Source organism: Sorex araneus, chromosome 6 (genome assembly GCF_027595985.1).
Source record: "Sorex araneus isolate mSorAra2 chromosome 6, mSorAra2.pri, whole genome shotgun sequence".
In the NCBI taxonomy this organism is placed as follows: Eukaryota; Metazoa; Chordata; class Mammalia; order Eulipotyphla; family Soricidae; genus Sorex; species Sorex araneus.
The window spans coordinates 36,146,500-36,161,521 of NC_073307.1; the positions used below are offsets into that span (position 1 = coordinate 36,146,500).

A 15,022-nucleotide genomic window follows, 5' to 3' on the forward strand; every position below is an offset into this window, starting at 1 on the left:
CCCCGCGCCCGCGGCCCCCACCCGCGCGGCGCCCGCCCCTCCCCCGCGGCCCCCCCGTCGCGACGCCGCCCCCCTCCCCCCCCACACACACAACCGGACCCGACCCAGACGGGACCCCCCGCCCCCACCCCGCACAGCCCACGCGGCCCCACCCGGGAAGGAGGGAGAGCGAGGCGGCCGCTGGCGAGCCGGGGGGCCGGGCCGGGGCGCCCCGGGGCGGAGAAGGCTTTTACCTCAGAGGCGCGGCCGCGCGGGCAGCGGAGTCGGTCCCGGGGGCGGGCGGAGCCCCCGCAGCCCACCCCACCGCGCTCCGTCCAGTCAGCGGCGGCGGCGGGGGCAGCAGCGGCGGCGGCGGCACATCACACCCGCCGGCGGCCGGAGGAGGAAAGCGAGCCACGCAGGGAGGGAGCGAGCGAGGCGGGTGGCGGGGGGGGGGGGGAACGAGCGAGAGGGAAGGGAAGGCGGCTCGGCTCCGGCGCGCTCCCCGGCAGGGCTGCCGGTGCCTTCCTACCGCCGCCTCTGGCCCGCGAGTCGCCGCCCGAGCCGCTGCTGTGGCCGCCGATGCCGCCGGGAATGAATGCACAGCGGCGCCTCGCTTATCCGGAGGTCAAACATCCTTCTGCCTCGGGCATCCGGAGCGGCGCCGGACCCGGAAGTGAACACATGGAAAAAAAATAAAAAAGGAAAGCGTCTCTCCCGCGGCGGAGGCCCCCGGCCGCCCGCATCGGCGAAAAGAGCCGAGGAGAGCCGAAGATGACACCGGCGGGCCGCGATTGGTCGGTTCGACGACCGGAAGGGACGAGGCGCGCTCATTGGCTGGCAAGACCGAGAGAGGCCAAAGCCACGCCTTCCTCCCCACCTCCGCGCCAGCGGTGCGTGAGGGAGATCGTGGAGTAATTGTGCAGACGGGTGTGTTTTCCCCGGGTGCGGCCCTGGGAGGAGACGCTTGGGGAGGTTTGTGGCGAGCACTAGAAGTAGACTCTCTCCTACTTGAGGCGACCTGCTGCGAATCCCGCGACTTGAGTGAGCAAAGAGCCCGAAGGCGCCACGGAGCCAAGTCCGGGTACTGAGGCTTTCCTGATCATGCTGAGCCTAGCCCTCCAGGTGCCAAAGAATTTTAGGGCCAGGCCTAAGGGAGTGATATCACTGGATTGACATTTCCCCCCCAGCCTCCCACTTTTTTTTTTTCTTTTTGTAACCCCGGTGCTATATCAGGGAATCAGCTGCTTGGAAATTGTGGCTCACATTTTCCTCTCCTTTGCTGTCTATATAGAGAACTCCGCTTAAGAGCTCAGGTAACCCGTGTCACCCTTATCATGTTGGTTAGCAAGTCTCTCCATGTTTCTCATGAACGTCTTGAATTTGAGAGACTAAACATGGCTCAAGTCCTCCCTTGTAAAGTCTCTCCGGATCCGGTGTTTTCTGCGCTTTCCTTCCAGTCCCCTCCGAAAAGGGAGAAGATTGCATTCTACCTCTTGTAGCTGAGTCACTGAGATGAAGATACATAACTTTAGAAGACCCCCTATGAACATCATCAGGCCACCCCGAAGGATGTAGCTAGAGGCCTCTCAAACTAGACATTTTTCATTGTTATAATAATCCTTGTGACTAAAGTCCTTTCAAAAGTCAGACCTTAAGGGATACATAAAGACATGGTCCTGTAGCTGTTTACATATTCATTTAGCAACTATGTTTATATTTTTGATACACTTGTATCTAAACACTTGCATCCTCTCATTCGTACACACAAAACAAGAAGCTCCAATTGAGCAAATGTATTTTAAAAGGAGAGGCTTTGACTCATTCTCCTACCATACCTAGACTGAAAATGCTGGATTTTTTGTTTGTTTGGGGCCACAGGCGGCTGTGCGCAGGGCTTGCTCCTGGCTCTGCAGTCAGGAATCTATGCTACAGGCTAGAGCTCAGGGACCATGTAAAGTGTCAGGTATCAAATCCCTATAGACCACATGCAAGGCAAGCGTTTCACCCACTGTGCTGTATCACTCCAGCCCCCTGATGATGTTGTTAGCATGTAACATTTAGAGGTATAGGTTCTTAGTATAAATAATAATGTTTTTGCTTTTGTAGTTCATTTATGTCTTTTTTATGTGGTACATTAATGCCTTTTTTTTAACCTCTTAACTCAAGCACTTTCCAAAAAGAAGTTAATAAGTGACAATAGGAACATTGCGTGGCAATCATTCTGTTAAAGGCTCAAAAGCAGCTTAGATTTGTGCATGCTCACATTTGCCTAATCGAATGACACATCCCAAAGTTTCCGATCAACTCCAGGATCAAACAAGAGATTAAAAATATTATTTTAGCTCCTGAGCATCACTGGGTGTGCCCCAAAAATAAACAAAAAAATTTACTTCATTCTTAGTCTACCAAGAATTTCTTAAGGGAAAAAATATTATGAAAGTCAGTTTGAGGAGAGAAAAAGAAAGCAACATTTCTGGGTACCTGTAGTTTTATATTTGAGATAGCACACATGCTCCAAAGGATCCCTTTGAGTCTTTGTTTTTCTGGCTCTTCCACTCATTCCTCTAGGTCTACTCACCTATTTGTTCAGCCCCAATAAGACACATACACACAGTAAAAAGAGTATAGTCTTTAGTTTCAAGCAGAAAAACTCATTTCCTTCTTCCATGTGAATCTTTTCTGTTTACAGAAAAGGGAACTGACCAGCTTTACTTTTTACAAAATAATACTTCTTAACATAAGTACGTATAAGACATGAAAAGAAAGCATTCTTTCCAGTGTACTATTGAAAACAGTAAGAGTGCTAACATACAGATTTGTCCTGTAAAATATCTCCCACACCACCCTTTGATCACATTATAAGAATAATCTTTCCAAGCCAAATTTCTTTTTGTGCAAACTGACCAAAATATACCCCAAAATAAAAATAGGTCACAAAGGTTATTCATCTCGTACTTTACTTGGTGCTGTATATCAACTGTGTGGTCAATCTCTGCTAAAGCAGGCAGATATTTTCCAACACTGAAATAAAAGACTATTTGTATAAACTCTACTTTATACTATATCATCTGATTCTGAAATAAGATGCCATTATTAGTATTTTTCCCTGTTTAAAATTATAGACAGATAGGGTTAGAGAGGTAGTATAGCAGGTAGGGTACTTGCCTTGAACATAGCCAACCTGCATTCAATCCCAGCACCCCATATTCCTGTGAACCCTGCCAGAATGATCCCTGAGTGCAGAGCCAAGACTAAGCCCTGAGCACCAGTAGGTGTGGCTAAAAAAAAAAAAAAAAATTTTTAATTAAACAGGGACAGTTAATCCCAAAAAGGTAAATGATTTGCCCAGGATGCTAGGAAATGACCACCCATGAACTATGTAAAGCAAAATTGTGAAATTGAGATACAGAAACTGAGGAACATTTTCTTCCAAATGGTCTGATTGCAACAGTAAACCTAGCAGAGTTATTTAGTAGTTGATGTAGAATAAGACCTGGGCCAATGCCAAACTGCATGTCTTACTTTTTCAATGTTATTAAGTAGACTTACCTGGAGAAAAGATGTAATTTAGAAACAGTAAGTGGTCAATAGAAACAAGAAGGACAGAAAATGAGAGGTGGCCATAGGAACCAGATAACCTGGGATCGGAGTGTATTTTACCATTGAATTTTACTAAAACTTGGAAAATAACCTCTTCCCTAGTCAGTCCTCAGTCAAGGGGAGGGAACGGAAGGATTCTGGGAGAAAGCCAGTCACACACAGCAGCTAGGTCAGGTTTAGGGGAAGCTGTCACTTAGCAACCTTTCCTTCAGATTGTTACATGAGTACAGCTAGAAAGGGTCAACACAATAGTTTATGCATCCTTAAAAGGTTCCTTTTAGTTTTATGTAGATGGAAAAGTGAAAACACAGGAATCACAAGACTTTTTTTGAGACTTTATTTAATCATCATCTGTTGCAATGTTTAACAAAATTACATCTTTAGGACTCCTGGTCTTAGTCAATTTGGGCTGACATGAAAGCAAAAATAGAAGGAGACAAAAGAAAAAAAAAGAAAAATTTACCACAGACTAGGTAGCTAAAAACATAAGAAATTTTGTTTTCTCACAGTTCTGGAGGCCGGGCCTCTGTGGTCAAGGCACAAGTTTGGTTCTGGTGAGAGTTTACTTCTTAGTTTTCAGAAGACTGGCTGCCTTTTTTGTGGTTTGTAGATACAGCCTTTTGTTTGTGTCTGTGATCTCAATCTCTCAATCTCGATCTTCATCTCTCTCTTTCAAAAAGACACTAATCTCAGCCTGAGTGCCCCACTCCCAAGACTTCATCTAAATCTAATTTTCTCTAAAAGCCCCATCTCAAAAGACCAACACATTAGGCATTCTGACATAAACATGAATTTAAGAGAGATACAATTCAATCCCTCCTCAAAGAAATACTTTATGTGAAGAGTATACCAGCTATAATTAAAAGGAAAGGTGCAGGTTCTTCAGGATATTAATCAGGGAAGGCCACTTTTAAACAAATTGGACTATCCCAAAATGTGCCACTTGTGATCAACAGAAGAGATTAAAAATTTGGGGGTTGGGACGTTGGTTGTTGTTTTGGTTTTGTGAAGCATATTTTTTGGAGGGAAAGGAGTGCTAATGCTTTTATGAACAGTTTGAATCCTGGATGATACAGAGATCTAATGTTTCGGTACAGTCATGGTGATTTGCTCCTGCCTCATTTTCCTTCCCGTGGTCTTCATTTACTCCCCAGAGTTGTAGTTCCTTGTATCTATTTCAGGCTCCCATCCACACTTATGAGCCAACTCTGACCAAGAGTCATAGATCTCATCAACTCCCACTCATAAGATTTGTGTCATCCTCTGGCTGCAAATATTGAAAGCCAAGTAAGAGCTCTGGACTATGGTAGATTGGTAGATTTTTCTCTAATTGCCACTCTCCCACCTATTATTCTTTCTTAATGTTTTCCCCATTGGACATCTTTATTTTCCCTTCCTAATGGAAACTGTGGCCTTTCCCAAAGCCCCATCCAACATGGAGAAATGGAGAAAGTGTAAGCTTGATTGGGATTTGTGTGTGTGCTTGTACACACACACACACACACACACACACACACACACACACACACACACACACACACCTCAACCTGGAGATGATCAAGGACTCAGGGCTACACCAACCAATACTCGGGTGGGGCAGGGGGTTGGAATGCAAGGCCAGGGATAGAACTCAAGATTTTTCTTATGCGAATGCTATGCTCTACCACTTAAGCTATCTCCCCAGGCCTGATTTGAAGTTTTTTTCACCAGTTCCAAGGCTAAGTAGGTCCTAGGTCCCCCTTTAAAGTCCTGCTACAAGAAATGCTCACAAACTACTAATCTTTTCAAGTATCACCCACTGACTAAGCTTCCTCTATTACTTAGATCCTTTGCAATAGGGTAATATTGGTGCCAAAGTTTGTTCTAAGCATATCTGAACTCCATATAACCATTGGACCAGGAGCAAAGAACTATCTTGTTGGTGTCTGCATCTCTGTCTTTCTGTTTTTATGTTTATCTCGTTCTCTGCCATTTTTGGTCAGGGTCAGTTGAAACTTCATATCTCCCTCTTGATTAACCCATACTGATTTCCTGACATGTCTTCATCTTCCTAGTGGTTCCTATTAGGAAAACCAAGGCTGCTTCTTAACAAAGCTATAAGTTCAACACTAATTAATATTAATACAAGAGGACGCCTGTAGTTAGAGCCCTTCACTCCCATTTAGTTCTCATTCTACTTCTATAAGTAGGATTATCCTTATTTTCAGTTTCCTTTTATTTCCATTCCATACATATTTTAAGTAGCCTGAACCTTAACTAGCTCATCTATAAAATGAGACAGTCATAGCTAAATCATATCATTATCGGGAAGATTAAACATGATGATACATTGGGAATGCATGTACCACAGTGTCTGGCATAGCAGAAGCACTAAATATATGCTTGTTGCTACCTATCTTGTGACCCCTAGGAACCTGCATTTTCTAATCCAACATGAATAGTCGTCAGAAGTTAAAAACATCCTACTTCACACTGTTTTCTATGCTTAAAATTTCAGGACTTCCAGAACTGAATGTGTGGTCCTGAAGCCAAACTTTACTTAAACTTTTTCTAGGCCCTATATTTCTTTATTTTAATTGAACAAAACAAGTGGGGCAGGTGTAATGGATAGTGGGTAGGGATTGCACATTACCTAAACAGTATCAATTAGATTTGTTTTATTTTATTTTGGGACTACACCTAGAGGTATACAGAACTTACCCTGGGTTTTCTGTGCTCAGGAATCACTCCTGGGGGCATTCAGTGACCATATACAGTGCTGGAAATCAAACAAGTCATGTGCAAGGCAAGCATCTTAACTGCTGTACTATCTCTCCAACTTTAGATTTGAATCTTGAACAGAGGGACACAGAACCAAAAAATATCCTAAGCCAAGAACCATGCCTCAACCATATAGTTCCTATACCAGGAAAGTAGCTATAACCCTATTTCACAGCCATGGGAGCATTTGGAATTCTTCCCATACCAGGTTCTCCAGCCTCCTTTCAATTCTGACACTATTCCAAAGGCCTTTCAGAAACTGCATCTGACTCCTATCACCAGTTACTTTTCTACTGTTTGCAAGTGAATAACCCTATCACTGGGTCATAAATGGCTTTGGGTTCACTTCACCCCTGTCTTTCCTACTAGTGTCTCTGTCACGTAGGCCCTGGCTCTGTTTCCAAAGGAGTATATGTATGGCAAGTTGGAATTCAGTCCGACTTCACTTCTTTACCCTCCTGCCATCTCTGATGTTACTGTGAGGCTGTCTGACTTCAGACAGTATCCACCAAATTGACAGAGCTGACCACATCCTGCCAAAGTTTGTGTTTCAGTCACCAGGCAGCTTTTCCTCAGTCTTCTACAGAAACTCTGCCAATTGCAGACCTAACTCTTTGCACTGTGACTTAATGCTTTGTATTCTGCCAGTTTAGCTGATCTGATCTGGGAAGAAATGTCAACCAAATGCCAATAATTGCTGCTTTCTAGAATGTTCTCTTTGATATGTATTAGTGTATATTTGTCAATTTATATTCATTACAATAAAAGTCAATATAATTCTATATCCTATATCTTATTTCTTTTACACATATTACCTTTGTTCTTCTGATCTTGTTGACCCATAACAGCAAAGAGAAAGCAATATTGTCTCTTTACAATGAAGTAAATTGTGTATTTTATAGCTTCTAGAGCTATTTGAGCTCTTAGTGATGGGCTAATGTGTGTGTGTGTGTGTGTGTGTGTGTGTGTGTATGTGTGTGTGTTGGCTTTTGTGCCACTACTGGCATGGTGCTCAGGGGTTATTCCTAGCTCTGCACACAGGACTTAATCCTGTCGGTGATCAGGGAACCATGTGGGTTTCTGGGTATTGAACCTAGGTTGACCATGTGCAAGGCAAGTGCCCTACCTGGTGTACCACCATCCTGTCCCATGTTCTTGTTTTTGTAAACTGCAACATCCAGACCTTGGGATAGTAAAGATAATCCAGTGGTGAACTGTTTAAGCTATTACACCACTTTTGTTTGTTGTTTTTGTTTTGGAGTCATACCTGGCTATTCTCAGGGATCTGGCTCTAAGCTCAGAGATCACTCCTGGTAGTGCTCAGGACCCATAAACATTTGTGGGGATACAACTGGGGGTCAATGCAAGGAAAGTGCCTGAACCCCTGTTAGTACCGACTACTCTCTAGTACTGTCACTGGAATTCTATTGGTGGTTTTGAACAGGTTGTTCCACAGAGTCAAAATAAAGGTTGCAAAAACAAAATAAAAGTTGAGTTTGTAATTCATTTTTTTGATATCAGAAAATCCAAATGTATACAATTATTACAAGGAATGCAAGTTTTGATGATGATAATTAGATTTTATAGACTTAAAACATTGTCCAAAACAATGAAAATTATCTGGTAATATTGGGATGTTCACAAGTAAACAGAGGGAAAAAACAATGATTTTTATCCTGAAAATATAATAAAATGGGTTTTTTTTGTTTTGGTATTGGCTTTCTGTAGGAAAGACTACCCAAGTGGTGCTCAGGAGGCCTGGGAACCCCTCCAGGTGATACACTGTGGTTTGATGTGAAGCCTCAGCATGCAGGACCAGGGGTTGTCTGGTCACCCTAGTGCTACTCAGGATATTCATGGCTGCACCCAGTGATCCTCAGGGGACCATGTTGTGCCAGAGCCAAATGTCCATGACATATGACTTTAATTCCCTTATACTCTCTCTCCAGTGAAATGGTTTTAAAAGATCATAATTCTATTGTGACTTGGAAATATAGTCATTTGAAGGGATTGGGGGAGTAATACAGTGGGTAGGGCGCTTGCCTGGCACGAAACTGGTCCAGGTTTGATCCCAGGCACTCTATATGTTCTCCTGAATACCACCAGGAGTAATTCAGAAGAAAACCCTGAGCATTACCACGTGTGACCCAAAAACAAAGAAAAACATGTAGTCATTTCATTATATATATTTCATAGGGAATATCTATGGGCAAAAAAAAATTGCAAGTTTTAAAATGCTTTTCAGAATAATACTATTAGTGATATAATTGATAATTTTTCCCTAAAAACTTACATATGTCCATGTGGAATAAAGCAAAACGAGTAATTTTAATATAGTCTAATCTTGCTGTCCCTCATGTGAAACAAGATCAGAAAAGAAACCACCTGAACAGTTTATAATACTAACTTTGAATGGGAAAAATTCTTTAAAATTTACAGACATTTCGTATAGCTGTTTCTTAATCCAGCCTATCAAAATAACCCAGAAACCAGCCCAAGTTGCAATGGATAGCCCCACACTGTACAAACAGCAGAGTCTTTGGAAATTAAAAATAATAATAATAATAATAATAATAAGTAGAAAGCAGTGCTACATCAACATCCTATTGCTGATGTGGCAAATTTCCATGAATTTAGTGGCATCAAATAACATATTTATTGTCCTATAGATCTGAAGGTCAGAAGCTGAAATGGTCAGTGAGCTGAAAATCAAGGTTTTGGCACTGCTGTACTTTCTGGAAGTTTAGGGAGGATTCATCTCCACGTATTTTTCAGCTTGTAAGGCCTCCTGCATTCTCTGTCACAATGCCTTTTCCATCCCTGAAGTCAGCATCATACCATTTCATGTTATACCTCCATCACCCTATCTCCTCTGAATCACTCCCCTGTCTTTTTATGTCACTTCTATAAACTCTGATTACATTAGATCCACTAGGGATTATCCAGAATTATCTCCCTGTTTTATAATCCTTAATTTAATCTTAATACAATACCCATTTTGTTACATGAGGTAGAATACTAATGATTTCTGAGAATTAGAAAATGGACATATTTGAGGGAGTGATTGTTCTGTGTACTAAAGGTACCAAATGAAAAGGAGGGTGTGAGTTGTTTAAAAAGAGGCTAGCAGGAGCGGGGAGATAGATTTAACTGGGTGAACAAAGGCATTGTATGCTGAAGGTCTGGGTCAAGTCACCAGAAATGTAAAATACCCCAGAACCACATGAAATGACCACTAAGCATAAAGTCAAGTGTGACCGCCAAGCAACTGTGCCAGGTGTGACCCCAAAACAAGAAGAATGAAAGAATAGAATCTTACCTCAATTGTTGATATAGAGATCCCAATGCTTATAAATGTCATTCTTAGAATAATTTTATCAATTTTGCCTAAAGTCCTGCACAATAATAAATGAGGTGGGGTAAAACTAACAACTACTCAGTGTCATATACTTTGTAGAATACATTTCATTTAATTCATAGGTAAGTATCATTTTCTCCTTTCTATAGCTGTGAAAAGTAAAACTCAGTTTAGCCAAAGATTTAGGTCTTTTAGATATGAGTTGCAGAGTTAGACTTTGAATACAGCTAAATCTGACTCCAAAGTCCACATATTTGTGCTCCTTTTCTTGATGTTGCAGGAAAGATGAAAAAGAAGCCCCTTCCTGGTACATAAAATAAGACTGAGGGATTATCTTTCTCCCTCCTCCCTGCTGAATCTTTTTAGATAAAGGAAGAAAAAAAGATTGAAGGGAAAGGAAAGGAAGTATGCAGGAAGAAAGAAACAGAAAGTAGATAAATGAACAAATTAAGTGAATGATCAATATACGAAACTAAATTAGAGCAACTGTTAGTATGTATATGGAAGAGGGTTGGGGCACAGGCAGAAACCCTAGTACTTTTGTGTAAGCACACTCTGGAGGATTATAGCACTCACAGGAAACAGTACCAGTCAGATCACTGTGGTCTGTAATCAGACACCTCTTAATCAACTCTATTCCAAATGTCACGTCCCAAAGAATGAAAGATTTTTAAAACCAAAGTGCCAATATTTACTTGGGTACAATTAACTCCATGACATATTTTTCTCCAGCTGCATATGTACACCAAGAATTACTTTAAATTCTTTTCAGTAAACATTGTTTAACTCTTAACTGCTTATAGTTCTATGTACTTGTTGCACTTTTTAGCTTATTTATCCTGGAGCACTCAATCGGAAGTTACATGATTTGAAATTATATAATGTCTGTTCTAACGTGTCCTGATTAATTGTGGTTTTGATAAAAGGTATCACTCTAATTAATGGCTTTGCCATTACTTAGAAAGAGAGGAGTTTGCTTAAAGCATACCTGTAACTTAAACTTATAAAGCATATCGTATAAATAATACCAAAAATTCATTTAAAATATTAGAGGGGCTGGAGTGATAGCACATCAGGTAGGGCATTTGCCTTGTGTGTGGCTGACCCAGGTTTGATTCCCAGCATCTCATATGGTCACCCAAGCACTGCCAGGAGTATTTCCTGAGTCTGTCTGTCTCTCTGTCTCTGTCTCTGTCTCTGTCTATCTCTGTCTGTCTGTCTGTCTCTCTCTCCCTCTCTCTCTCCCTCTCTCTCTCTCTCTCTCTCTCTCTCCCTCTCTCTCTCTCCTTTCTGGATCACACCTGGTGATATACAAAGGTTACTCCTGGCTCTGTAGTCAGGAATTACTCATGGCGGTGCTTGAAGTACCCGAACACCCTACCTGCTCTGCTACCGGTCCAGCCCCTATGAGAGAATTTCTAACCACTTTTCTACCAATATTCTCAAATTTAATTCCTGGATTTAATATATGTGTCCCACACTATTTTGTGTCTCCCCTCTATTCCCCCCCACAAAAAAATAATCCACTCCTTTACAGAATTTACCCAACTGTTCCTTTCTGTTATAACATTGTCTATACTGAAAGGCATTTCAAGAGACAATCTTATGAAATTCACTGCAGTCATTACTGTGGGAATATTTTAAAGACATTTATGGCATCCTTCCTATTACAAGAGGACCCAAAGAATGTATTTTTTAAGTGACAATAGCAGGAAGACCTATGCTTCTTTAAAACCGTGGGCTTGTTTTCATTCTATAGATGTTATAAATTATTTCACTATTATATTCACTATGTGCTAATTTCTAGGTAGCCTGGAGCTTATTTTGTAAACTCTTTCTAAATTGGCCATGTATCTGATGACATGCAAGTTGGTGAATCAACTCTGGTATAATCTTGCTTTATATATAATTTCTTCTTTGATTTCATATAGTTATACTATATTTGTAAACTGCCTTGAGTCCTTTAATAATAACACTGTATTATCAAATACACAGAAAAATTGTCAACAAAATTTAGTTTCTGTTTGTTTAGCACACTTAGTGAAATTAGGTTCTTGTTTGTTTGTTTTCAGACTTGGAGAGTTTACTTGGATTAGTCTGATTTTAACGTGGTACTCCTGAGATGCACATCACTCAATAAGAAATGAACTCATACTCTGTTCCAGAGTGTGAGTACCAAAACTAAGATACAAGAGAAATTATATGACCACAAGTCAAGAGACATGTGCTTATGTTAAATTAAAGTATTTAAATTTTTTTTAAATTTTATTGAATCACCGTGAGATAGTTATAAGTTTTCATGTCTGGGTTACAATCTCACAATGATCAGAGTAAGGTATTTTTCTTAGAGAAAGTAATAGCATTTCCAAATGTAAGATCAAACTTCAAAGAAGCAAGCAATCATTTGATATGCTACTTACCTGAGCACTTCATTTCTATATTCCTTCAAAAGGTGTATTAAATATTTAATAACAGGGACTTATTTATTGAGCAATGATTAATGATCCTACCTAGTGATATTAACTGCATGTCACTTGTACCTAAAAAAACAAGCACAAAGTAACTGTCAATTCATCATATGTTAAATAAATATAATAGCACCAATGAACAACTATTGTCTACTATATGCCAAGTATTTAATTACTTCTCAATCTAAGTAAGTGGATACTTTTGCTAGATCCATTTTGCAAAGGAGAAATGAAAAGAAATGTCACTAGAGGATATGAGTATGATATAATTTGATTTATATCTGAAAAAGAACTTTTTGGCTAGTGGGAAGAGATCAGATAGTAAAGGTAGCCGGTTAGGAGCTTATTGTAATAGTGTAGCACAATATAGCCACTAGGCCCTGAGAGGTCATGGCAGAGGTGCTAAGAGGTATTCTATTTGAATATATTGTAATTAATGTGTGTACTCTGGAAGACCATTTTTTCCCTCTCAAATTTTCTCAGTAAGTTGAACGCATGTTGTCATGTCAACATGATTAACAACTGAAATTCTCCAGTTCATCCCATCTCTATTCTGTGGGTGACATATGGAATTTTTTTTTTAAAAAATTATTGAATACTCATGAGATAGACCATTACAAAGCTATTCATGATTCGGTTTCAGTCACACAATGATCCAACATCCATCCCTCCATGAGTACACACCTCCAACCACTAGTATCTCCCGTCTCCCTCCCATCATCTCCTAACATTCCTTCCCACCCTGCCTCTATAGCACCCCGATCCCCTCTCTGTCTGTCTGTCTGTCTGTCTGTCTTTCTCACTCTCACCTATTTGCAATACAGGCACTAAGGGGTCATCATGTTTGTTTAGGGTGTTCAATATTTTTACTGGGAATTTAAGGCTTGAGTAGCTTTTTTAACTGGCTGACAGCATTGGGGTGGATGTGATTGCCAATTCTTCTGGAAGTACAGGGAGGTGGAGGGAGGTAGCCCATCCTGACCCTGAGAAAGCCTGCAGATTTTAGTCACAAAACCCCATACCCAAATTTTCAGCAGAGTATATCTCTATGAGGTCCATCTGTAGACTGTGGAATTTGGCTGGGGCACAGCAGTGATTTTGGATTGTGGGCGAGCAAGCAGCTGCTGGGGACTCTCCTTGGGCAGGCACCAGGCTGATGCTCTATCCCCCCCTCCAATTTATCCCTGTCTGTTCAGCCTTGTACAGGTCCAAGATTAACTGCAGCATTTGATCTCTTTCAAGATTTATTTATTGTTCTCTGAAGCAGGACTCGTAAAAGAGCTTACATGGTAACACTGGAGTTAGTTCGAGACTAACTCGAACTGTGACTGCTGGTGCTTCCAGGAGTATAGGGAAGAATGGGGAGGTAGCCCATCCCAACTCCAAAAAAGATTGGAGATTTCAGTCACAAAAACTGCATATCTGAATTTTCAAAAGGTTAATATCTTGATGGGGTCTGTCTTGAGACAGTTGGTCCAGACAGGGGCATGGTGGTGATTATGGATTGTGGGAGCAAGCAGCTGCCAGGGGCTCTGCTTAGTTAGACACCAGGCTGACCTCCCCACTCCAATTTACCCTGGTCTGTTCAGCCTTGTGCGGGTTTGAAATTAGCTGTGGCTTTTGATCTTTTTCAAGATTTATTTATGGGTCTCTGAAGCAAGACCAATAAATGAACTTGTATAGCTGAGCTGGAGGTGATTTATGGGTGTGGCTCCCACATACCTAACTTTTGGCCATTAAATTTCCTGGGAAACAACAAACTCTGAGTTGCTGTGATTGAGCCAGAGGCACAGTAGCAATTGGGGGGTATTAGGAAGTCTGAAGGAACTATCAGGCTGCTGATGCACTGGCCCTGGGGGTACAAGGTTGACCTGCTGGCAGCACCACAGCCCCAGAAGTATGGATCCTTTTTTCTGACAATTTGATTGGCTTCCAACAGCAGGGTATGGTTTGGTTGTGGGAAGGGGGAAACAAACTGTTACCTTCCTTATTCTGTACCTTCTTGGCCAATGATATTTAAGTTCTCCCTCAAGCTGACTGTCATTCGCATTGTGTAGAGCAAGGGAACCAAAATCTTGGCAGGAATCTAGATGCCAAGACTTCTCAATGATTTCTTTGTGCTTCTTCCCTTTATAGTTATATGTCTTCTCCCGTTTGCTACAGTTTTCATATGGTTAGCGTATTAAGCAGCAAAATTTTTTAATAGACCGGAGAGCACAAAGTAAAATCATGAAAAAGAACTTAATCTTTTAAAAACCTCAAGTTTCGGGAATGAATTTTATCGTGGGTTACGAAATTTGTCTTCCTGCAAAACAAAATAACTTTCAAAATGATCTAGTATAATGGAGACATTCCAGTTCCACTGAAGTTCTCATTCTTACCATCTTCTTCCCTCAAAGCTATTTTCTCTCTTTATGATCTCTACATTGTGGTCTCACTAATGGGAGTTTCCCATAAGCCTCCCTACTCTTTGCAAAAAGATTATATGTTTTATGGATTCTGTAATGTGGCATGACACTGCCACCATATTCTTGGACTAGCCTGAGCAAAATCAAATATGGGATGGTATAGTCATAAAGGATGTCACTCTAAGACTGTTATGATTTATATGTTAAAATTGTGTATAGTACCATATGCCTTCAGATAATATGTGTGTTCTATAAATCGGTTTTAAATATGGCTATGTTTATAATAGGTAATAGAAATTTAGTTACTAGTTTCGTTGTGGAGCATAGTCATTTTCTATGTAATTTATCACCCCAAATTTTAACAACAGATTGCCTCAATGAGCAAACAAATCTATCCATATTCACCTCCCAAAACTTACTGGGTCCATGTCACATTTATAACAAAA

General features: G+C 41.1%; 1 protein-coding gene and 1 pseudogene across 5 annotated transcripts in view; one reads left to right on the forward strand and one right to left on the reverse strand.

Annotated features, from left to right (window-relative positions):
* CSNK1G3 (casein kinase 1 gamma 3) overlaps window positions 1-373 on the reverse strand; it is a 115,446-nt gene extending 115,073 nt beyond the window's left edge. For all 5 annotated transcript variants that reach the window (XM_055141941.1, XM_055141938.1, XM_055141940.1 and 2 more), the window contains exon 1: window positions 234-373. The gene's annotated coding sequence lies outside the window, so the exon portion shown is untranslated. The remainder of the gene's footprint in view (window positions 1-233) is intronic.
* Window positions 374-753: 380 nt separating this feature from the next.
* Window positions 754-15,022, forward strand: part of LOC101557441 (actin-3-like) — a 110,198-nt pseudogene continuing 95,929 nt past the window's right edge.